Consider the following 25,962-nt stretch of genomic DNA (forward strand, 5'->3'; position numbering starts at 1 on the left):
TAGAAGATGCAGACCGCAGCCATTTGGGAAGATACCATTTGCCATCATTGCTATCAATGCAGTATTAATGTTCTGTGAACCAGAACCATTATTCTCTTTCCTTGCCACCTCACAGTCTTACCTCCTGCAAGCCAGTGCACCAGCATGACATATAATCACAAACAAGTGATTATCTGCTGCTACCAAATCTTTAGTGGCTTCTTTTTAGTATTGGGTCAACTGAGTCTTCAAGATCTATTTTATTGTCTTCTCTTTAAGCAGTCCAAAGAACCAATGAAGATATCTTCACGTCAGAAGCCTTGACCTTACTAAAGTTACTATAGATTTCTTGTGTGGATCTAGAAACAACACTGCACACTGTTTGTTTCTACTCTGCAGGCTGGTTTCCTGGGGTTGGCCTTCAGTTCCCCCAGCAATAGAGGCTGCTAAACATGCATTCAAATACTTTGTATCCAGGCTTCTCAGCAGTGCCTCTTCTGGTTCAGAGATCGACTTAGCCACACTGAAGTTCCAGGTTTCTAGCAAGCAGGCTAGACAGAGAATCCTTGTGGCATATTACCTTTCCAGCTGATTTCCTTCTGCCTGTCTTCCATGTCCCCACTCCTTGTTTTCTATTTTCTTGTTTTTCTCTGCTTCTGTTCTCTTCTTCTTCTTCCCCTCTAGACGTCAATTAAGCACTAGTAGGTGCTAAGAAAGACCCAAAGATAAACAAGACAAAGTTCCTGCCATTGAGATGCTCAATATAAAGGAGTCAGTTTTATAACAGATAATGATCACATAGAATGCTTTCACCATGTGGGTACCACTGTGCATGCCATGCTCCCTGTCCCTAAATCCTATGAACAAACCGTGTTTTTCAGACTTCAAGGATTCCTCAAATCTCCATCTTTGTCTTTTCCTCTTCCTACTCTACATGTTCTGTCTTGGAGGAATTATTCCATCAATTACTATAGACTTCACTACATTCTGGTGTCTCCTAAGTCTCCCTGTCAACCCAGATTTCACCCTTCTCTGTCTCAGGTCCATAAAGTCAGTACCCAGCTCAGTGATTGAGGCACAGGAAAGAGACATCAGAATGGCCAAAGGAATCCAAGAAGGTGGTAAATAGAAATGCCCTTTCAATGAGTTTCATATGGATTTCTAGCAATATAGCTGGTTGGCTTGCAAGTACAATGATTCGTGAGTAAACTTAGATTTGGACTTTAGGACTATGGCAGCTATTTGTTAAGAATGTTTTCTTTCTTACCTTGGTCCTCACAGGTAAATCTTGGGAAGAGTGAAGCTCTTCTTTTCTGGAGCCCAAAGCTGGCAGGATTGCTTGGCTTTGGCCATGACCATGGCTATTGGATGAAAGGTTGCAGTGGCTCCCATTCTAAAACCCAGAAGGGAAAATTAATGGGTATCACCTTCTCTTTTGTTTCACTCTTGCCAACTTGCCTGGAAAAACGAGTAACTCTTGGTTTGCTTTGCTTTGTGGGACACAGGTTTCTGATCTAGAGAAGGCACTACTTCTTAGATGATAAAACATTTAAGAATCCCCAATGCCAAAGGCATTCATATATTTGGAAACCATTATTTGAGATCTGAACAAGCATGGCCATCTCAGCTTTATTCTAATCATTTCTCAGGTAATATACAAAACCCACCTTTAAAATGATGAATCTTTAGCGGCGGAATAATAGATGATCATATTTTCTTCTGTGTTTTCTGAATTCTTCAATTAATTTATAGCAATTTAGTAATGGGAAAAAAATTTACAAAGTGTTTTTTTTTTTAAATGAAAAGGGATCATTCAAGGAACAATGGCACGATATACAGTATGCACTCACCTGCAAAAGGAATGAGAACAACACAATGAGATTCAGTGGGTTTCTCTTATTTTCTTGTTTTATTTCACAGAAAGGTCTTGTTATCAAAAATGACGATTGTCTCCTACAAGGGACAAGCTTGAGACACAAGTCACCTGTTTTTGTAAATGCGGCCGTCACTTGCCACAGCTTTTTTAAAAAAAATCACACTTTTGAACTGGATATTTTGCCATTGACTCAGTGCTGGCCAATCATCCTTGTTAAGGGTGGTTTTGATTTTTGTTGTAAGCTAGGCCAATATCTTTCTTAATTAACATAATTATAAAATAATGAGTTTCATTTTATCTGTTATTGTGTTACATGCAGCTGTGAACTAGCTCTAGGGGCAATTGCAAAACAGGAGTTTTTGTTGGATTAAGTACCTTCCTAGGTATTGTTTTAAAGGAAATGATATTCACTTAGGGTTGATTTGTGTTTTTAGTCACTTTTTAAATCAACTTGAGTATTCTATGTACAATTTGTTTAAATTTTTATTTTGTAAGTCGATTAAAACAGTTTTTATGTGTGTGTGTTTGCCCCTGAAAGCCTTAAATAGCAAGGTACCTAACTATAAAAATGCCATAAGTAAATAATGTTTAAAAAGTTGTTGGTATTTCTTGGTGTAAGGTTATAAATATTTAAGTAAGCGAGAATATTAGCATCCTCACTTACCTTAGACATTGAGAATAACGAGACAGGGAACTAGGAACAGTAGAATGGGATTCACCCAAGTTATGTAAAAACTTGGGTGAATCCCATTCTACTGTTCCTAGTAGAATGGCTTCTCTGCATTGGAGCCTGAAATTGTTGTAAAAAAACCTTGGCTGTTGGATCTTTAGAAACAGTGAATACAATCCTTGGTGAACAACAAACAAGATGTGATTGTGCCTTTAGCACCTGGGTCTAATTCTCTTTATAGAATAGGAAACTTCGGGGCCGGGTGCAGTGGCTCACGCCTGTAATCCCAGCACTTTGGGAGGCCGAGGTGGGTGGATCACCTGACGTCAGAAGTTCGAGACCAGCCTGGTCAAGATGGTGAAGCCCCATTTCAAAAATAAAATAAAATAAAATAGGAAACTTGGAAAATATTTAGGAGAGTTTCTCTGAAGACAGTGCTATCAGATGCCCTCAGCCAGCACAGACCCTGGAAACACATTAAGCCCCCTACCCACCCCATGTTCCCATGTGCATGGGAAACCTGTTTTCCTAACCTTCTTCCTTTAATAGAAAGCTGGCTCCAACACTGCCCTCAGTTAGTCAACTACCCTACATCAGTCCTTTAGTACTCCACAGAGAAGAAATGATTCCCATCAAATTATCTCAACTCCTTTGAAGGTGATTTGTCAGCCTTTTGCCTGTCAAGGTGAGCCTCCTCCCCAGCACCCACCACACATTCTGTCAAGCAAGTCCATGAGAAAAAGGACAAGGGATGAAGCCACAGCAAGGCTCTCTCGCCTTCCCACTCATGTTCCTGCCCCTGTGTGAGGTACCTGCTCCTGAATTTGTAGTTGAACCAGGAGTTTGGTTATATGGTTGGGAGTTACCTCCTCCTGTGTTCCACTCAGGAGCCCAGACTGCCAGCCCTGAGCCAATTTTGGGGCATGTATGCTCTAGGGATAAAGTGGTTGTCTCCCATCTGTAGCTCCACAAATCCAACTCCACTCTGTGAAGTATATGGTGGATGCTTTCCAAGCTGTTGGGTAAGTGAATTATTCCGTAACCTCAACAAAGAAGGATTAAAGGATATACTTATCCAAACAGGACATAGTGGAATGTCGAAGGTTTTCTGGAGCGGGTTCAGCGGAAGTGGAGTAGGGGATTCTGATTAGGAAAAGGAATTTCCAATACTATTTTAACTTTTTCAATGTTTATTGAGGTACAATTTTTATATTATACAATGTGGAAATTTTAAGTGTACAGCTCAAATACATTTTACGTATTTATATATTCACGTAACTATCAGCTAGATTAAGACCTAAAACATTTCCGTCATTGCTGAAAGTTAGCTTCTGACCTTCTCCAGTCAATGGCACCCCGCTTTCCTAGCCCAGGGTAACATTTGTTCTTACTTCTATCTCTGAAATTAGTTTTGCCTGTTGTTGAAATTCAAATATACTTTAAAAGTGATACTCCACAGTGGTTGACTTCTTTCAGTCAATGTAATTAAAAAAAAATTATCCATGTTGTTATAGGCCAATGAGTTCATTTCTTTTTATTGCTGTATGGTATTCCACACATGGTAGGTAGTTCCATTGTATATACTACAGTTTGCTTGTCCAGTCTCCTATTGATAAACATTTGTGCTATTTCTACCTTTTTACTATTATAAATATAGTTTTCATGAGCATTGTTATACAAGTCTTTTGTGGGCATATGTATTCATGTATCATGATTGTACATCTAATAGTAGAATTGCCAGGTCAAGGAGTTGATGGTGTTTATTTAACTTAATTAGAAATCACCAAACATGTTTTCAAGGTAATTGCAACAGTCTCATTCCCACTAGCAATGTATGTCATTTCCACTTACTTCACATCCTTGACAATACTTGATATTGTCTTTTTTCTGTGACCATTCTGGTGTGTGTGTTGTGATATCTCATTGTGGTTTTCATGTGCATTACAATGATGACTAATAATATTGAGCATTTTTTTTAATAACTTTATTGACTATTTATATACTACTTTTTGTGAAGTGCTTATTTGGGCATTTTGCCCATATTGAAGCTGGGTTGCTCATCTTTTTATTACTAATTTTAAAAATATATTCCTGATATTTATCATGGAGAACTTAAACTACTGGATTTCAGATATCATATCTGGAATAATATGATAGATTTCAGACAGAAGTATGATTGATGGAATAGATACACCTTTGTTAGATATTTTATTGTAAATGTGTTCTTAGTCTATGGCCTATCTTTTCCCTTAGTGTCTTTTGATAAGCAGAGATTGTGAATTTGTTTTAAGTATTATTTATCAGTTTTTCTTTTGTAATTAATGTTTTAGTGTCTAAGAACTCTTTTCCTGTTTCAAGCTAGTGAAGATATTTTCATGTTTTCTTTTAGAAGTTTTATTGTTTTAGCTTTCATGTTTATGTCTATCTCAAATTAATTTTTGATGTGATGTGAGTAAGAGGTCAAGGTTCGTTGTTTTCCATTTGAATATCCAGCTGTTCCCACGATCATTTATTTAGGTTGGTGCAAAAGTAATTGCAATTTTTGCCATTACTTCAAATTGCAAAGACCACAATTTCTTTTGCACCAACCTAATATAAAGACCTTCCTTTCCTCATTGATTTTTATTAGTGGCTTTGTTGAAAATCGATATCTGTATACAGTCATGCATCACCTGACAGGGATACGTCCTGAGAAATGTATTGTTAGGTGATTTCATCCTTGTGCCAACGTCATAGAGTGTACTTACAAACCTAGCCTGCTACACCTAAGCTATATGGAACAGCCTATTGCTCCTAGGCCACAAACCTGTATAGCATGGCACTCTACTGAATACTGTAGGCGATCGTAACACAATAGTAAATATTTGTATATCTCATCATAGAAAATGCTACTCAGGAGGCCGAGGCAGGGGAATTGCTTGAGCCCGGCAGGCGGAGGTTGCATTGAGCGAAGATCATGCCACTGCACTCCAGCCTGGAGACAGAGCGAGACTCTCTCTATATATATATACACACGCATTATACAAATAAAAAATGGCACACTTGTACAAGGCACTTATAGGAATAGAGCTTACAGAACTGGATATTGCTCTGGGTGAGTCAGTAAGTGACTGGTGAGTGAGTATGAAGGTCCAGCACACTACTGTATATTATTGTAGACATTATAACACTGCACATTTAGACTACACTCAATTTCTTTAAAAAGTTTCCATCAAGTTAACTTTAGCTTACTGTAATCTTTTACTTTATAAACTTTTGAATTTTTAGAAATTTTTGACTCTTTTGTGAAAAAAATTAGCTTAAAACACATCATATAGCTGTAGAAAAATATTTTCCTTATATTCTTTTTCTATAAACTTTTTTTCTATTAAAAAGGGGCTGGGTTGTTTTTTTTTTTTTTGCTTTAAAAATTTTTTTGTTACAAACTAAGATCCAAACACACACGTTAGCTTACGGCTACACAAGGTCAGGATCATCAACATCACTATCTTCCACCTCCATATCTTGTCCCACTAGAAGGCCTTCAGGAGCAATGACATGCATGGAATTGTCATCTCCTGTGATAATAATGTCTTTTGGAATACCTCCTGAAGGTCTTGCCTGAGACTATTTTACAGTTAACTTTTTAATTAAGTAGGAGTACACTGTAAATTAAAGATTAAAAAGTTTAGTATAGTAAATGCATATACCTGTAACACAGTCATTTATTTTCATTATCAAATATTATGTAGTGTCATAATTGCATGTACTATACTTTCGCTGCAGCCTCTGCCTCCTGAGCTCAAGTGATCCTCCCACTTCAGCCTCCTGAATAGCTGGGACCACAGGTGTATGTCACCACACCTGGCTAATTTAAAAAATTGTTTTGTAGAGACAGGGTCTCACTACGTTTCCCAAGTTGGATTTGAATTCCTGAGCTCAAGAAATGCTCCTGCCTCGGCCTTCCCAAAGTGCTGGGATTACAGGTGTGAGCCACCTTGCGTGTCCTGTACTATAATTTTATAAGACTTGCAGTATAGTAGGTTTGTTTACACCAGCATCTCCACAAATCTGTGCATAACATGCTGCACTATGATGTCTCTAGGCAATAGGAACTTTTTAGCTCCATTATAAACTTATGGGATCACCATCATATATGCAGTCTGTCATTGACCAAAATGTTCTTAAGCAGTGCATGACTGTATATGTGTATCTATTTCTCTCCTCTTTCTCTTTTTTCCCTCGGATCTTTTAGTCTATCTTGGTTACAATACCACAGCACCTTAATTACTATGGGTTGGTTTGCAGTAATTTTGGAAATCTGGTAGTTTAAATTCTCCAACTTTGTTTCTTTTTCAAAGATTACTGTGGCCATTCTAGTTCTTATATTTCCATATAAATTTAGAACCATCTGATATAGTTTGGATATTTGTCCCTGCCCAAATCTCATGTTGAATTGTAATCCCCAGTGCTAGAGGTGGGGCCTGGTGGGAGGTGTTTGGGTCATGGGGGTGAATTCCTCATGGGTTGATGCTTTCTACATAATGGTGAATTCTCATGAGATCTAGTCATTTAAAAGTGTGTGTCACCTCCCACTCACTCTCTCTCTTTCTCTGTCTCTTGCTCCTGCTTTTGCCATGTGATGTGCTTGTTCTCCCTTTGCCTTATGCCATGATTGGAAGCTTCCTAAGGCCTCCTCAGAGGCAGATGCTGATATGATTTCTGTACAGCCTGCAGAACCATAACCCAATTAAACCTCTTTTTTAAATAAATTACACCGTCTCAGGTATTTCTTTATAGCAATGCAAGAATGGCCAAATATAGAAAATTGATACTGAGGAGTGGGGCATTGCTATAAAGATATCTGAGAATGTGAAAGCATCCTTGGAACTGGGTAACAGGCAGAGGTTAAAGAGTTTGGAGGGCTCAGCGGAAGACAGGAAGATGAGGGAAAGTTTGAAACTTCTTACGGATTGGTTAAATGGTTGGCTGTGATCAAACTTCTAATAGTTATATGGACAGTGAAGTCCAGGGTGAGGAGGTCTCAGATTGAAATGCGGAACTTATTGGGAACTGGAGCAAAGGTCACACATGTTATGCCTGAGTGAAGAGCTTGGCTGCATTCTGTTCATGCCCTAGGGAGTCTATGGTAATTTGAGATTCAGAATGATGACCTAGGGTATCTGGTAGAATAAATTTCTTAGCAGCAAAGTGTTCAGCATGTGGCCTGCCTGCTTTTAACCGCCTATGCCCAGGTGTGGAAGTAAAGGAATGACTTAAAGTTGGAACTTATATTTAAATGGGGAACAGAGTGTATAAGTTTGGAAAATTTGTAGCCTGTGGCAGAAAAAGAAAAAGCTTTTCTTGGGACAGGGATTCAAGCAGGCTGTAGAACAACCACTTGCTAGAGAAATTTGCATTACTAAAAGTGAGTCAAGTTCTACTAGCCAAGACAATGTGGAGAAGACCTTGAAAGCATTGCAGAGACTTTGTGTCAGCCTTTGCCATCACAAGTCTGAAAGTGTAGGAGGGAAGAATGGTTTTGTGGCCCAGACGCAGGACCCCACTGCCCTGTGCAGCCTCAGGATATTGCTCCCGACATCCTAGTCACTCCAGCTTGAGCCATGGCTCAAAGGGCTCCTGATGCGTACAGCTCAGGCTGCTGCTTCAGAGGGTGGAACCATAAGTGTTGGTGGCTTCCATGTGGTGTTAAGCCTGCAGGTGCACAGAATGCAAAAGTGAAGGAGGCTTGGGAGCTTCCACCTAGATGTCAGAGGATGTATGGAAAAGCCTGGGTGTTCAGACCAGAAGCCTCTAGCAAGGGAAGAGTCCTCACAGAAAATCTCTAGTAGGGCAATGCCAATGGGAAACATGGGATTGGGGCCCCCACACAGAGTCCCCTCTGGGTTACTGCCTAGTGGGGCTGTGGGAAAGGGGCCACTGTCCTCTAGACATGAGAATGACAGATCCGCCAGCAGCTTGCACCCTGTACCTGAAAAAGCTGCAAACACTCAGCAACTGTGAGAGCAGCTACCAGAGCTGAACCCTGCAAAACCACAGGGATGGAGCTTCCCAGGGACTTGGGAGCTGATCCCTTGCACCAGTGTGACCTAGATGTGAGACATGAAGTCAAAGGAGATTATTTTGGAGCTTTAAATTTTAATAACTGCCCTGCTGGGTTTTGAACTTGCATGGGGCCTTTAGATCCTTTCTTTTGGCCAATTTCTCCCTTTTGGAATGAGAATATTTACCTAATGCCTATATCTCGATTGGATCTTGGTAGTGACTCACTTGCTTTCGACTTTAAAGGCTTATAGGTAGAAGGAATTTGCCTTGTCTCAGATGAGACTTTGGACTTTTGAGTTAATGCTGGAATGTGTTAGATTTGGGGGAACTGTTGAAAAGGTTTGATTGTACTTTGCAATGTAAGAATGGCATGAGAGCTGGGAGAGGCCAGGAATGGAATGATATAGTTGGGATATTTGTCCCTGCCCACATCTCACATTGAAATATAATTTTCAGTGCTGGAGGGCCTGGTGGGAGGTGTTTGGAACATGAGTGTAAATTCCTCATGACTCAGGTGTTGTCTTTATGACAGTGAATTCTAGTGAGATATGGCCATTTGAAAGTGTGTAGCACCCCCGACACATACCTTTCTCTCTTTCTCCTGCTTTAGCTATGTGATGTGCCTACTCCCCCTTTTCCTTCTGCCATGATTGGAAGCTTCCTGAGGCCTCCCAAGTAGCAGACGCCACTATGCCTGCAGAACTGTGAGCCAATTAAATTTTTTAAAATAAACTACCCAGACTCAGGTATTTCTTTATAGCAATGCAAGAATGGCCTAATATACTATCTTATCAACTTATATTTTTAAAAAACTTCCTGGGATTTTGATTTGCAATGCATTGAATCTAATAAATCAATTCAGAGAAAAATTAACTTTTTCTACTCCATGAACACTTTTAATTTAGGTCATTGTAAAGGAAAAGGGAAAGAATTGCCTCTGTGATCTGGAAAGAGAATTGAGAAACTCAGGAAGAACCGAATTGCTTTCTGAAATCAAGTAACAGAAAATCTCTCTGGTACTTTGATGAGCAAAGAAAATAGGGGTACTAAAAACCTGGAGTGAATTGTGAAGCTAAAACAACAGCCCTGAGACACTTAGGAGCTAGAAGACAGTAAGAGACTAACTATGCCTTGAATGAACCATATGTACAGGGTTACCTTCCTTTGTACTCAGAGGAAGGTGACTCTGAGAGCTTGATGGCATCTAATTCCTTCAAGAGTTGGCTGAGACATGTATTCAAGGGTAGGCTGTTGGGTTTTATTTGGAAAACAAATGAAAAACCCTTTTGCTTTTATAATATAAGTACCAGAGAAGATTTCTATGGCAGCAATCCCCAACCTTTTTGGCACCAGGGACTGGTTTCATGGAAGATAATTTTTCCACGGACTAGGCTGGGGGATGGTTTCAGGATGATTAAAGTGTATTATATTTATTGAGCACTTTATTTATATTGTTATTACTCTGCAATATATAATGAAATAATTGCATAATTCACCATAATGTAGAATCAGTGGGAGCCCTGATCTTGTTTTCCTGCAGCTAGATCGTCCCATCCGAGGGCAATGGGAGGCAGTGAAAGATCATCAGGCATTAGTTTCTGATAAGGAGTGTACAGCCTAGATCCCTTGCATGCACAGTTCACAATATGGTTCATACTCTTATGAGAATCTAATGCCATTGCAGATCTGATAGGAGGTGGAGCTCAGGCAGGAATGTGAGCTTGTGAATGACCAGTACCAGTCCATGGCCTGGGGGTTGGGGACTCCTATAGTACCCACTGTTTTGTTTACTGGGAGTTTCTCTGTGAACTACTCATCACCATATTAGCATAGATAAGAATTCAGATACAATGACCCATTAGCTCCAACTGGACACTTTGCAATTTGTTTGGATTTATAAAAGCCTACAAAATCATGTAACGTAGTTCTCAAAAGTTCGTATTTTCCTGGAAAACTTGGATAATGATATGGTAGGGCATTTCTACAATGGTCCTGATAATTCCTACCTTCTTGGGTTCCCTCCCTTGTGTAATCCTTTCCCATTGTGTGCAGTGGGCCCCAGTGACTTATTTCTAAGGAATCGGATATGGCAAGCATGATGTATAGTCACATCCAAGATTCAGTTATGAAAGCTGTGATTTCCACCTTGTTTGCATGCTCTTAACTCCTGGTTCACTCTGATGAAGCAGGCTTCCAAGTTGTGAGCTGCCATGTGGAGAGGCCCACAAGGCACGGAACTGAGACCCTCGGTCCAGCCGCCCAAAAGGAACTGAGTCTTGCCAATACCTCTTGACTGAGCTTGAAAGTTACCCATGAAATGACTGTAGTCTCAGCTGAGACTTTGGTTACAGCCTTGTGAGTGACCCAGAGCCAGAACACCCAGCTAAACCACCCCCAGATTCCTGAACTACAGAAACTACAATAGTTACACAACAGGTAATTAAAACAAATGATAATGTTAATGACTAGCATTGTGAGGCACTGCACTAAATGCTTTACATATGATTTCTCTTTTGATCTTCACAATAATCCTGTGAAGAAGACATTATATGCTCATGTTATAGATAGGGAAATGGAGGCTTAAAAGTAGTTAGCTGGGAAAAATGACAGCCGCCATTCTGGACTCATGTGTAAGTGCGGAGGAAAATCTGAAAAAGACCCCAAAGAAGATGATGAAAATGGCAGCCGGAGCCGTAGCGTCGGTGCTGGAAGAGGAAGACACAGACACTTCCGATAGCGAAGGTTCTATAGTAGGAGGATCTATAATAGGAAGCTGTGGATCAGAATATGACTACTTTTATTCTGATGAGGAAGCAATAGAAGCTGACAATGAGGGTGATGCTGAGCCCTGTGACGAAGACAATGAAGCTGACGCAGAATCAAATATTGGGACCAATATGGGCTGGGCAGATGCCATGGCTAAAGTCCTCGACAAGAAAACTCCTGAAAGTAAACCTACTATTCTGGTCAAAAATAAGAAGCTGGAAAAGGAAAAAGAAAAGTTAAAGCAAGAAAGACAAGAGAAAATAAAACAGTGTGATAGGAGGATGGAGTGGGAAATGATGTGCAGAGTAAAGCCAGATGTTGTCCAAGACAAGGAGACAGAGAGAAACCTTCAGAGAATTGCAACGAGAGGTGTGGTACAATTATTCAATGCTGTTCAGAAGCATCAAAAGAATGTTGATGAGAAGGTTAAAGAACCTGGAAGCTCTATTAGAAAGCGAACTAAGTTGATATCAACTGTTTCCAAGACAGATTTTATCAGTGTTTTGAGAGGAATGGATGAAAGTACAAATGAGACTACCTCAAGCAAGAAGAAACCAAAAGCCAAACAGACTGAAGTAAAGTCAGAAGAGGGCCCAGGTTGGACAATCCTCCGTGATGATTTCATGATGAGAGCCTCTGTGAAAGACTGGGAAAAGGAAAGTGATGGGCCAGATGACAGCAGACCAGAATCTGCAAGTGACTCTGATACATAAAGCACCATAGGAAATAAAATAATCATTTTATTTTTTCTAGAAAAATATTTCATCCCCTGATAATTGGGGAATTATAAAGATACCAAAAGTCAAAAGATTTTGCCTGATTTCATATTTCCCCTTTTCATGTACACTTTATATATACTTTATTAAAATGATATTTTAAATCCTGGTATAATTTTAAGCATTGTTCCTCAGAACATCTGTAAAAGGAAATATTGCTGCTTGAACAGTGAGATGAGCATTTTGCCAGGATCATATTGGTCCTGTCTACTGGCGTGTTATTTCAGTATCACCAATGTTTTCAGAAATACAGTACCAATTCATAATTAAACTCTTTCAAGTTAATAGTTCTCTGCCTTCGAAGTTCTAGACCCAACTATGTATCTGTGGTTTTTGGGAATGATTGGTGTTTTTTGGTTTGTATTGGGAAGTTATTGAGAAAACCTATATAATAAAATTTAAAATTATAAAAAAAAAAGTAGTTAGCTAAAGTTAGCCTTGCAAGTTAACTAGAAAGTAAAATCGGAATTTAAATCCATGCAGTCTTGCTCTAGAACCTAGATGCTTCAATAGTATGCTATGTTTTCTCTGTTATATTAAGTAATCTCTCTAGGACTGAACAGGTTTTTCACTGAATTGATTGATTTTTTAAAAATGGAATTACACTGCTGTTTTAGAACAAGGTAACTCCAGGCTTGGACCTTTGGTTGCCTCAGAGAAAGGCAGGCAAAAGCTAGAGAAGAGACCAGGAGCCTTGTGCAAAAGCATATTCCATGCAGTTGCGGTATTTGATTTAGAGCTGAGGTTTGTCCTAGCAGTGGAAAAGTATTTGAGAAGGAAGCAAGAATTCCTAGGGAAGGATTAGGGGGAGGATGATTCATTAAGTTTTTGTTTCAGCTTTTATGTCAGCACATCAGACTGTGAGGATGAAAACAAATCAAGCTCTCCCCAAGAGACTATTGTGTTGGAATAGTCTAGAGCATGTCTCCATTGGAATCTACTGAGAAAAAAGGAAGTCATACTTAAAATGTTGTAAAACAATCTTTGTGAGAAGAAATACTGCTTTAAAAAAACTATTTTAGAAATTCCTTTTATTTCTTTTAATGTAAAAGTAGTTATTATGATATACTTGCTATAATCAAAACATAAATAAACCAATCGAGAAAATTTTAGAGACTAGCACCCCAAATACCACCCGCTAGCAATCACCAGATTGATATTTTTTACTGTATCATAATTTTTTTTGTTTTTAAATTAAGGATATCTCTTCATGTCAGTAACTATGACTACATCATTGTTTTTAATGTCTCACTGTGTGTACATTCTATCGCTTATGCAATTAATCCCCTGGATATTTAAGGTGTTTGCAATTTCCTGTAATAAACAACTTCATGAGAAATAACTTCGTAGAGACATCTTGTTCATTTGTCTCATTTCTTTACAATAAATTTCTAAATTGGAGTGGTTGGGTCAAAGGGTTTGCATATTTTAGATTTTTAAGGGTCTGGCCAAATTGCCCTCCAGAAAGTTTGTACCAAAATTAATTCCCACCACAGTTTATGAGAATGCCCACTTCCTATAACCTCGCCAAAAATGGGTATTAGCATTCTTTTAAACCTTTGCCCATCTGATAAATGAAAAATAGCATCTTATTATTTTAGTTTACTCTCCTTTAATCACTGAGGAGATTAGACATTCTTTCTTATTGGTCATTTGTGCTTCTTATCTGATAAATTATCTTTACTTGTAACTTTTTTCCGTTGGCTTGTTCATAATTTTTTATTTAAAAATTTATAAATTAAGGAATTTAATACTTTATCTTTCCCATATGCTACATTTTATCCCAGTTTGTAATCTGTCTTTCAACTGTGCTTTAATTTATTTGCTTGGTTCTTGCTCTGTTGACATTCAGAATTTTTATGTCATCAAATCTATCCATCTTTATATTTATAGTTTCTGATCTTGTTATGCCCAAAAAGGCCTTTTCTTTTGTCTAGATGATTTTACCAAACCTAGATGGCCATTTTTTTTAACCCAACATTTTGAGGCAGCATTTGGAAAGCAAAATGTGAAAGTCAATGAATTATTTAAAAATGTGATTTACTCTTACAGGCTTCCCCCAGCATTCTGCATTTGCCACAGCTCCGACACATGACATTAAGAAAACAATTTATATATATATATATATATATATATATATAAAATATATGTTGATTTAGTTTATATTTTATACATGTTGATTAGAATGTACATCCCTGCGTACATTTCAGTGCGTTGAACTTGACTACATTCTTTAGCAATAACAACACAGCAATATAAACATACTGCTGATTCCATTGCAGTTCTAATAACAGAAATGTATTATTAAATTACTTCTATTCGTGTCACGTTCTATACAAAGTTATTTCACATACATCGTTTTATTTAATTCTCACAGCAGCATTGCAAGTTAACTATCATTATCTTTCTTTTAGGTAGGATATTGAGGTTCAGAGTGGTGAAGTGACTTGCCAGTCATCACAATCAAATGATGGCACAACCGGGGACTCAGACTTGTGTCTTTTAAACAGATGTACAGTATTCCTCCCAGTTATCAAACTAGTAATTATGATCTTTCGGCTGCTGCATGGAATCGGGGAAGTTCCAAGTTTAGTTGCCTTTTTGGAATTTTAACAGGTTTGGGCTTACTTAGGGAGCTTCTTTGGTTTTAATTTCAGTTTGGTTGTAAGAAACAATGGATTGCCACTTGTTAGGCTATAATAGCTTTCTTCTTCTCAAGCAAAGACTGTCCACAATGCGGGGCAGCTCCTCTATTTAACATGTCTCATTCAGTGGAAGCACACATCCTTTAGTGGGTGATTATCCACCTGCAGGTGGCTGTTCACCTCTGCTTTCTGTGTCTTCCTCATTGCTAGAGCACCCTTCCCTGCAATGCTCACCTCAGGAGAGCAGAAACAGTGCTCCTTTTGCCAATTCACTTTAAGCAGGGACAGAACTGTCACACCAACCCCGATACATAATTGCTTCCTGCCTAATCACAGTGACCAGAGTCAATCAGCTCTATCCAGACATGCCTGACTGTCTAGCCAATGTCTTCCAGCCCCTAAAAGTCCTTTTCCCACTCTGGTGTGCCTCCTCCTCCCCTAGAAGTTACCTACACCCCAATGAATAACACTAGGAGCGTATATTCCCTTCAGGGTGACCTACTTCTTTTAACACGGGCGTGTGATATCTCCTTGACCTCAACAAAGAATGTTTTTAAAGGAATTGATGCATTTTCACCCAAGTCTGCATTATTTATTCTTATTCAGCGTCACCTGTCTGTACTTCAATGGAGTGTGACACGTTAGCAGAAATACTGCACATCCTTCACAGACGAGATACTATTTAAGTTGACTCTTCAAGGACAAGTGGGTGTTTCCTCAGGCATATGAGGCAGAAAATGTCACTCTAGGCAGAAGAATGAGCACATTCCAGGAAGGGAGAAATAATGCAGTCGCGGAAGATATATAATTCACTGTGATAGGAGCCTCAGGTGTACGTGGGAAGAACAGGCAAGGAAAGCGGGGAGGCAGACACTAGCTGCGCACGGCAAGGAGGGACCTGGAGCCAGTCAGGTACAGACATGATATCTCTCCGTTGTCTTTCTATATCCTAATAGTGGCAACTAGGCCCTTTTCTAAAAAAAGGCAGAGAATAGGATATTGGATCACAGAATGCTCCTGGTCTGGCTGTCATACTGAGCTTTCATCATTGGAATTGCTGTGGTCATTATGACTTGTCGTACCCTGCTCTGGCTGTCTATTCTCCAGTTAAAACTTCGGCTCTCAGTCTTATTCTGTGGGTAGAGCCACTGACAGTCACAAAGTTTTGCAATACAGATGATATCTCGACCATGCTCAAATGGCTTCCCATCCTCCTAGAATAAAATGCAAAGTCCATACCAGAGTCCTACATGATCAGGCACTTGCCTACGTCTCTGACATCATCTTTTATTATTTTCCCTAGAGCTTCTCATGAGGACTGGTCTTGCTATTCCTCCTGAATGCCAAGCATGTTCCCACCTATTAGCCTTTGCATGTGCTATTTCCATTATTTGGGACATTTTTCCCCCAGGTGTCCACACGGTTTGCTCACATCATTAGGCCTGGGTTCTATGAGAGGGATTATCTCAGACCACCTTATCTAACAATTACTCTCTGTCCTTGCAGCTTACTGTATTTTTCGGCACGCCACTTATCACTGCCTAATATTAAACTACGCATTTACTTATTTGTCTTTGTCCTTCTCTCTTGTTAGAATGGAAGCTTCTTGAAGGGAGCAATTTTGTCTGTCTTGTGCACTGCACCTAAAACAGCGCCTGACACATAGCAAATAATAAATATTTGCTGAGTGAATGAGTGAATGGTCTAGCCCCCAATCCCTTGAAGAAAAGAACAGAGTGCAGGGCAGAGTAATCTTGGCAGAAGGAAGTGAAACCTAAGAGAGCACACATTTGCAGCACCATCCCTCAGCCACAGAGGCAGAAATGATCATTTTGCTGGCTCTGAGACCTTCCCAACCACTATTGCAAGGGCTCCGGGAAGCAGGTCATTGTGCAGACCTTTGCTTTTTACAATGTAGCCTTGGGTGTGCTCCACATAGTTTAAAGCCTAAGCATCAGTTTTTACACTGTGTTTGTCAAGGAGCAAGACCTGAGTGGAAAGATTGCCAGGTCCTACTGAATTCAAGCTGAAGTCCTGGTGAGAAAAAAATGAGAGGAAAGGATTTAGATTGCAGACTTTTCCATTTGGAAGCACGGCTTTTCTGTTGCTCAGTCTTTTCATCATAGAGTCAGAACTTCCTGAGCTATGCAGACTCACCGCTCAGGCCTCGCTGCTCCTTGTTGGTGCTGCAAAGCTCCTAGGGGTCTGCCTGTTGCTTGTTTATAGGAAAAGACCTGGGGCCACTCTTGCAGTTCATCATACACTAGCTGTGCTCTCCAGACTTGGGTTTTCCTGCAAGCCCTTTGCACAGCTCCTCTCAGCTTTCCATGATTAGAAGTCCTATTTACGGCTTACACCCTTTCACAGTTTACAATAAATAGATCGAGGCACTTAAGGCTTCTCATGCTCCATTAGCCAGGAGGATTTGACATAAGGATGGGCGAGACTGGTTGGATAGCATGGAGTTGGGTAATAGGAGAAAATGCACCCTTCTCCTCCCCTGAGATGCAATTTCAGTTGTTCCCACAGTATGTTTTCATTGTACAGTAGACGCAAGAGCTCCAGCTAGTGTGAGAACTGAGCTCAGATAAGAGAAACACAGTGATGGCACGTTTCCTGCAGGGCTCCCATGCTATTTTCTCAGCATTAAGGAAATTCAACAATGTCTAAACAGCTGACCTTGTGGTGTGTTGGTAGGTTTGCACAATTCCCAGGGGTCATATTAGCATATGCATTTCAAGGGAGAGATCAAGTCAACTTTGGAAAAAGCAAGCTGCTGATACATTTAAAACTCAACTTCCATCTGCATTCTCCCTGAACTATAAGAGAGCAGTTACTAAAGTCTCCCCAGGCATAAGGCATGACTGGGTCACATGTGATGGAAGTAGCTCAATTCACAGTAGCTCAGAGAAGCTGCTTCTTTTTTTTTTTTTTTTTTAACTGTCATTGGTCTCTTTGCTTTTGTATCTCCCAGAATTTGTTGGGAAATACCCCTGGACACTTCACTGTCTTGCATCAGCCTCTTTATTACTCTGGAAAATATTAGTTAGAGTGGGTCAGTTGCTTGTCAGCAGAGAGCAATCATTCCTCATTAGCTGAGGTAGAGTTCCCTGGTGGTCTTTTGAATTTTTTTCCTATTTCATGCAATATCCCCACATCTCCCATCTCATGTTTTAATCTCTCTGGTTACATTAAGCTTGTAGACTTTTCTTAAGTTATTGCTTATAGAGATAGCATTCGGAAATTGTTTATAAAATTGCTTTTAGTGGAACGTCATGTGATTAGCTCTAATTGTCACCTTTCCAAAATTCCAGGAGACTTGAAGGACATTCTGCTAAAATTCTAGAGACCAGAGCCCGGGCAACTCCTCTCTGGAGCACCAGCACCACTTCGGCACCGTCACTATGGCTGTTGACCACCACTACTATGGCAGTCTGCCACCACCAAGATCACTGAGTAATCTTCTTCTACTCTCTTAGCCACCCATTAGTTGATTAAACTGGACCAAGGATTAAAAGCTTTATGGAGCAGGAGATCTGCCTGCTTTAATCAATGTTGTCTACAAAGTGCTTAGCACAATGCTTATCACATAGTAGATGCTCAATAAATATGTATCAAATGAATGAGTAGCTATCTGATCTATGGATTGTCTTTCTAGTATTGATTTATTTACTCAGTGCTTAGCACAATGTTTTTCACATAGTAGATGCTCAATAAATATGTATCAAATTGAATGAGTAGTTCTCTGATCTATGAATTGTCTGTTTTTACTACCTATTTATTTGAGACCACCAAATGTGTTTGTTTTCTCTTTTGGTTATAAGAATGTAATCTTCTAGCTAGGCACAGTGGTTCACGCCTGTAATCCCAGCATTTTGGGAGGCCAAGGAGGGTGGATCATGAGGTCAGAAGTTCAAGACCAGCCTGGTCAGCATGGTGAAACCCCATCTCTACTAAAGAAAAAAAAAAGTAGCTGGGCATAGTGGCATGTGCCTGTAATCCTAGCTACTCGGGAGGCTGAAACAGGAGAATCGCTTGAACCCAGGAGGCAGTGGTTGCAGTGAGCCAAGATTGTACGTTTGTATTGCACTCCGGCCTGAGCAACAGGACTAGACTCTGTCTCAAAAAAAAAAAAAAAAAAGAACATGATCTTCTAATACTGTCTTTAGGCATCTACAACATAGCAGTTAAAGTACAAGCTCTGCTATCTGTGGTGTTAGCAATCAGCATAGTGGTTATCCTTAGTTGGAATGGGGTGAGCAGTTAACTGAATAGGGTCCTAATGAGGGCTTCTGGGATGCTAGTAATATTCTGGAAATGGTAGGGGCACATTTACCTTATAAAAAGTAATCAAGCTGCGCACTTTTGACTTAAACACTGTTCTATAAGTGTGCTGTTATTTCTTATGATTTTTACAAGACAAGACTCTGGAGCTCATTGACTAGGTTCATAACCTGGCTCATCCACTTTCTAGCTAGATGGCCTGAGACAAGTTATTTAATATTTCCTTGCCTCACTCTCTTCAGTCGTAAATCAAGAGTGATAATATACCTATGTTATATGGTTTTTGTGAATTAAGTTAGTTGATCTAGAGTAAGTACTCAAAAAACATCAGTTTTTATTAGCTATTATTCTTCAGTAGTTGAGATAGTTCTAACCTGATTCACGTAAAGACTTAGAAAATATCACTGGGGGTCATTAGAGTACTCACCTGCCTCCAGGAAGCACACTCCTAACTTCTCAAGATCCATGTCCTTCTCAAGGGTCTCTTTACAAATTTGCTTTTATTTGCCTTCCAAAGTCACAGACCCTAAAGATCAGATAAGCTCTTAAGATCCATTGTAACAATACTGGTTTTCCTAGAGACGTTCTGTCAAGCACAGAATGCCAGAATCAGAAAATATCGTAGATAATACTGTCTGTGCTGTCCCAATATAGTAGCCACTTGTTATATGTAGCTATGTAAGTTTACATCTAAATTAGCTAAGAATAAAATTAAAATTAAAAACGCAGTTCCTCATCATGTTTTAAGTGCTCAATATATCCCCATGTGGCTAATGGCTGCCATACCAAACATTGCAGAGACATAACATTTTCATCACAGCAGAGAATCCTATTGGGTGGCACTGCTAGATCAACCTGCTCACTATATGTATGAAAACATTCAGGTCCAGAAGTCCAGAGAGATAAAATGATTACACCAAAATCGCATAGCTAGTTAAGGAAAGAACTAGACTACAGTTTAGGCATTTTGATTTTTTTTTTTGTTTAGGCATTTTGATTTTTACATCAAGGTATTTTCCACTTGGTCACAAAGACACCTGTGGATCCACAGGCTCTCTCCTGTGGTCATTAGTTTGCCACATCTACACTAGAGAAATAATTTTGATGGCTCCATATTAGCTATACTCTAATACATTTTACTAACTGGAAACCAGATTTCCATTTCCATTCTAGGGTCCTTTCTTCTCAAAATCAGTGGGCCATGGGGTCACTCATATACATAGGGTAGCCAAGCTAGCCAAGTAGCAGTTAGTTAACAGTAATTGCCAATATTAATCAAGAGTTTACTATGCACCATTCATCTTTAAGTGATTTACTAAGTTTTCCACTTGGTATAGGTGTATATAACATAATACACCTTTGTTACGTGGTTTTTGTGAATTAAGTCAGTTAATTTACAGTAAGTACTCAAGAAGTGTCCATTTTTATTAGTTATTATTCTTCAGAAGTTGAGATAGTTCAGACCTGATTCAAGCCACTTTCAGTGGCAAAGACTGCAACCACTTGGACACCAACCTCATACATTCGACTGATGAATGTGAAGCACAGAAGTGTTATGGAGTGTGCTCACGGAGGTAAGGGGCTGGGACTTGAACTCAGGCAGTCTTCTCCAGGGTCCTCGCTCTTATTCACTATGCTGTAGTCTATAGAGCATTATACAAAGGTTGGTGAAAGCTAAAACATGAGAGCAAAGAATGAGAATGCAATGTCCTCACTCTCAAGAAATAAACAATCCAGTTATGGTCTAGGAAGAGAGTAGCAGATCTATGTGGACAACTTATTTATACGTTTTAGTATATATAATCATACAAATAGTTATGAATTTGGCAGTCTGCATCTCTAAACCCGCTCTCTTTCTTTCTTTTTACAAAACAAACAAACAAACAAACAAACAAACAAACAAACAAACAAAACTCCAAAAGCAAAGCCCTTTAATGATAAATACCCTTCAAATAGTTGGTGATTATTCCTAAGCGGCCTACCTTCACACAGGTCTCCTATGAGGGCCTTGGATTCATCTGGGTGTGCTCCTGAGAATCTATTTGTTGACTGGCTAGGGCTGTCGATGACTGGAGGAAGGGGAGTGGAGAGATCACTTAATGCTTTGAGTATAGGTCTGAGCCCTCCAGCAGAGGTTTCTCAGTAAGGCCATGGAGTTAAGTGTGTTTGTGACAAGGTTTTTGCGCAGATTCACTAAGTATAAATAGAGGATTTTTTTAAAAGTGGATAGATTTAGCAGTTGATTTCATGCTTTGGAAACAATCCTTTTCAGTTTTAAAAAAAATATCCTTGCCCACACTTGCTGGTGAAACCACACTGGCACCCAGCTAGCAACAGTGGTGTTTAAACATGCTGTGGCTGGCACCATTCAAACAACAACAGAAAGGGCTTTAGGCTCTCAAAGCCTCCTTACTGTGCTGTGTAGAGTCCCTTCCAAGATTTCAAATAGATGAACGGATAATGTACCAAGTTGCAATTATCGCTCTGAATTGGTCTAATCATAAGATGCTATTATTGAATTATTAGTAGGCTATGATTTCTATTATTCATGTTCCATCTGCTTTGGGATTTGAATTTGAATTTTTGTGCTTAACATCTTCTGCATTTGACAAAAAGCCTCAGCCAGGGGCACTGATAATTTTTATAAGGTGTTCTGGGTCATGAATGAGCGGAATACAGCTTCTGAAGAGGCCACTTCCCTGAACTTACCACTCTAGCGAATGTCACAAGGTTAAGTTTACTGCTTAACATAAACCTTACTTTTTAAATTTTCTGTTTTAGGCTAGAAGGTAAATTTTGCTGAGTATTATAAAGAAACTAAGGATTCAGGTAGAGGCTTTATTAAGCGACTTCCACTTTACTAACTCACCAGCTTAACTGGTAGTACCCCAGGCACAGGGTACTATCTCTTACTTCTTGCTTGTCGCAAGAAGACTGCTCTCTGGTGGGTTCAGTACTTCAACTCCCACTGAGTTTTAATTAACTGACAAATTACCTGATCCTGATTGTGCTAAAGAAGAGAGCCCCAGCTGTTCTTTTATAAATTCATAATCTTTTACTCTGAGTTTCATTTACTAGGTCAGGGAGAAGTCTGTTGGGTGCAGAAGACGGCACTGACCTAATAAGATCTTAAGCTACCAGGAGATGGAAGACAGGTGTTACTTAAGCAGTATGGCTATGGAAGAACCAGCCTCATTGACAGGCTGAACCAATGTGGCACCCAGGAAGATGATGCTGTGCATCAGTTCTGAAGGGTAGACAAAGGATGGGACGAGAGCATAGGTAGAAAAGATGAGAGTTGCAAGAATCAAGAGATGATGAATTATAGTATTAGAAGGTAGTCAAGGCAAGTGATTTGGAACTTGAATTCCTGAGTTGGAATGCCATTTGAAGGCAATGTTCCACATAGAAAAGACTAAAACAGAGAAAATTAGCACATTGGTCTAAAAGGCCCATGTCAGGCTGCCATTCAGGGCGTGCTGGTCAAGATGCCTCCATTACATGAATAAGTAAACCTGAAATAGCAGGCTGATGGTTTGGGGTTGTGTTCACTGTTTTTGGATTTAGGCTACAGAAAGTACCATGGTGGGGGTACTGTGTTATAGTCTCACAGATGTTCAGGGGAGAGAGAATCTTCAATAACATGGAGAAGAGGAGTCATTGTTTCCAGAAAGGGAAATAAAGGGCAAGGAAAATGATGCAGAGATAAAGGGAACTAAAGTTGAGTCCTTCTTCTTTGCTAAGGTTTTAGATTTCAGAATAAATCAGGAAGCCCGACACATAACTGAGAAATTGTCTCAGGAAGAAAATCTGCATGAAGGTACTGAAAAAAACATAGGTTGAAATCCCATAGATGAGTCCCCAGGAGATAAGAGAGCCAGAGGTCCTCTGGAAACAGCATAAAGGAGACATCAGAAGGAATCCAAACCACGAGTATTCCTCTTTAACTTCTCCAGATGAGATAAGGAGAATTAAAAGATTGGTGCTGAATGGCGTTTACAGCGTCCTTATTATCAGTTCCTCATGGTAGAATTACTAACTAGACTTTGAGAGGACCATATAAGTTGTATAATTTTGTGATTCCTCATAGTTTTGAAAATAGAGGACTATGCCAGAAAAATCATTACTGTTTAGAACTAAATATCAAGGAAATGTACAGAAGAAAGGAGGGACACCCATATAAATCCATATTCCCTTCTGATCAAATTCTGCACTAGCCACTAGCAAACTGACAAACCAGTCTCATTTGTATTTCTTTTGTTAAGGTTAAGTGTTAGATAATCAAGCTTTATTACAATCACTAGTTTCTCAAGTAATTATTAGGGTGTGAATTTCTACCTTTATCTGAATTCATTTCCACTTCTAACACAATTCCCTAAATATGAGAAGAGTTGGGTGGAATTTTATTGATTATAATTTCACACTACAGACTCAGCTTCAAACAATACTTTTTCCCTACTGGTATGGGTAATAAAGTATAATTTAAGTCAGTGATTAGTTTTCTTCAATAGAAATTAGAATAGACTTATTTTATTAACTGTTTTTATTTGTTTGAGATATTAATTGGGTTTAAATGGTTTTACTGGAAGCATAGAAAATATTAAAAACTCACTTTAGGCTTAACCATTAAAAATGTAATTTTAAAATGTGGAAAACCTATGTCTATAAGTGATGCCTGTTCTTTGCTAGGTTCTTCTGACAACATCCAAAATGTTTTTGCAAACTGCGTGCTTCTATGTGCTTATCACCTTATCGAATATCTTATGAAAAGGCAATCTATGGGGACAATTAAGGACTCATGTTTTGCCTTTCAGTCCTCATTGGGATAATGGAAGTTTTCTGGAGAAGAGAGCCCCACAGGACAGCAAGAACTTATCTTTCTCAAAAGAATAGAAAGCAGGCCTTCAGCCTTGCAAGAGTGATTCATGATAGAAAAGAACAGTCTTAACTGCAGTGAGAATGGAAGAAACTGGAAAAAAGATCAAATAGCCACGGAGAGAATGGACATCCTTTCCTTGCCCAGATGGAAGGTGTGATAAGAAGTCACAGGTGAAGGAAGAAGGCATGGGAGTGGGATCCTGGGCCAGAAATGAAGCTCATATAAAGCTGTAACAGAGGGGTGATACCCATGCTGGTTCCCTGGCGGGATGGGAAACTCTGGCCCTCTCTGATTTAGAGTGATGCCCAAGTGTGATTGCTTCTGTAAGCACAACACAGGCTCATGGTTGGCTCAGTGGGGCCTTCTGTTCATTAAACCTCCTTCCACGATGCTGTTAGCCCCTGGGCTGGCCAGGTAGCAGAGCTTTGGCAAAAGAAGCCCCACCTAAAGATACGGTGAGGCGGAAGGGGAGAGCAGCTTCAGCTCCCATGACTTGACGGCTTTCTGAGAACTGTGGCTTCATCAAATACTCTGCTAAGTTCTTTGGAGTCTTTCACATGACCTTTCTATGGGCATGATTTTAACTAGACATGAGACTAAAACTAATTGGACTGTTTCAAAGTAATTACTTTGCAGTATCACTAAGGTTTATCTGGCAATTATGTCATTCAGACGACATGGCTGGTGAGCAACTGCTCCGAGTCCTGAGAAACGGAAGAAGGACAGTGCCTTCACAGAGGCTGTTTTATGAGCTCAGACCACCCAGATACTCAAACACTCAGAGAATTAAAATATTTAGGGCAGATTTTGACTTAGTGAACCATGTTCAAGCATCACAATCTTACTCGTGTTTATACTGTCCAAAGACCTCATTTTACTCCATTTTTCCCCTATTTCCTAAAATGCATCATTAAAATGACAAAATTTGGCTTAGCTTGAAACCAAGGCTAGACTATTAGAATCTGTGATTTTGAATCAAACTTAAATAAAGCAAGTTTTTAACTTCCACTTAATATAAACATGATGTTTTGCCTCTGCTCAAACTCAGATCTTTCTCTCTCTCAAAAGTCTTCTCACTAGCCTTATTCACAAATATTTAACACTTGAGCATCTGTGAACACGATGTCCTGTGGTGCATACAGACACAAATTTACTACAAGGCTTCTTTACACAAATTTAGATTTGTCTTATTACAATGCCAGTTCCTTAAGAGACTGGAGTCTTTCCTTTTGTTTGTGCGTATCCTAAAAATTACTTAATGGAGAAGGAGGGAGCAAGTGAGAAAAGAAGGCAAGTCATTGTGATACTCTGGGTTTTTGACAGCTATCATCATTCTTCCCCTGCTTCCTAGGAAGATAAAAAAGCAGCCCTCGTGAAATACCTTCATTCAAGGCTAGGGACTATCCAGTCACAGAGTGTCAGGGTTTCAAGTCGGGGCAGGGTTGATTGGAATAGCCTTGTGGTTCCTCCCCACAGACCCAACCTGTAATTTTTTTAAAAATCAGCACACCATAGTTGCCTTGTATGTTTTATAGACTAACCTCTTCAACAGGAACTTTCTTGAACAAAAATTGTCCAAATGAACCAGGGCTCCAATCTTGCCTCAGAAATTACTGCCATCTCCGTGTTCCAGATAGGAATACAGCAGCAAAATGAAAACTGACTCAGCAGAATCCTTGCCTTAGTCTTCTTTTCCCTGAAGTGGTGATGATGAGATAGGCTCTCATTCTTATTAAACTAAATCTGAAGAGGAAATATGTTACTATTTAGGTAAAGTACACTTTTTAGAACCTAGGAAGATGTCGTAAAAATATCACAGAACACTGTAAAAGAAAAATATTCTCATGGGTGCAGAATATTACAGTTTCCATGGATTGGACAAAAATATTTCCCTCCATAAAATGATTTTTTTTTTTTTTTTGAGATAGAGTCTTGCTCCGAGACTGGAGTGCAGTGCAGTGGCGCAATCTCGGCTCACTGCAACCTCAGCCTCCCGAGTAGCTGGGATTACAGGCAAGCACCTCCACACCCAGCTAATTTTT

General features: G+C 39.5%; 1 long non-coding RNA gene and 1 pseudogene across 1 annotated transcript; both read left to right on the top strand.

Annotated features, from left to right (window-relative positions):
• The first annotated feature begins 9,120 nt into the window (after positions 1–9,120).
• On the top strand, positions 9,121–18,289 carry LOC116553220. Its single transcript, XR_004269672.1, has 2 exons — positions 9,121–9,274; positions 18,072–18,289. It is a non-coding gene; the product is annotated as an uncharacterized LOC116553220 (long non-coding RNA).
• LOC116553215 lies at positions 11,174–12,521 on the top strand (annotated as a pseudogene).
• Positions 18,290–25,962: the final 7,673 nt, after the last annotated feature.

Source organism: Sapajus apella, unplaced genomic scaffold (assembly GCF_009761245.1).
Source record: "Sapajus apella isolate SASKATOON/1434 unplaced genomic scaffold, GSC_monkey_1.0 scaffold1, whole genome shotgun sequence".
NCBI lineage: Eukaryota > Metazoa > Chordata > Mammalia > Primates > Cebidae > Sapajus > Sapajus apella.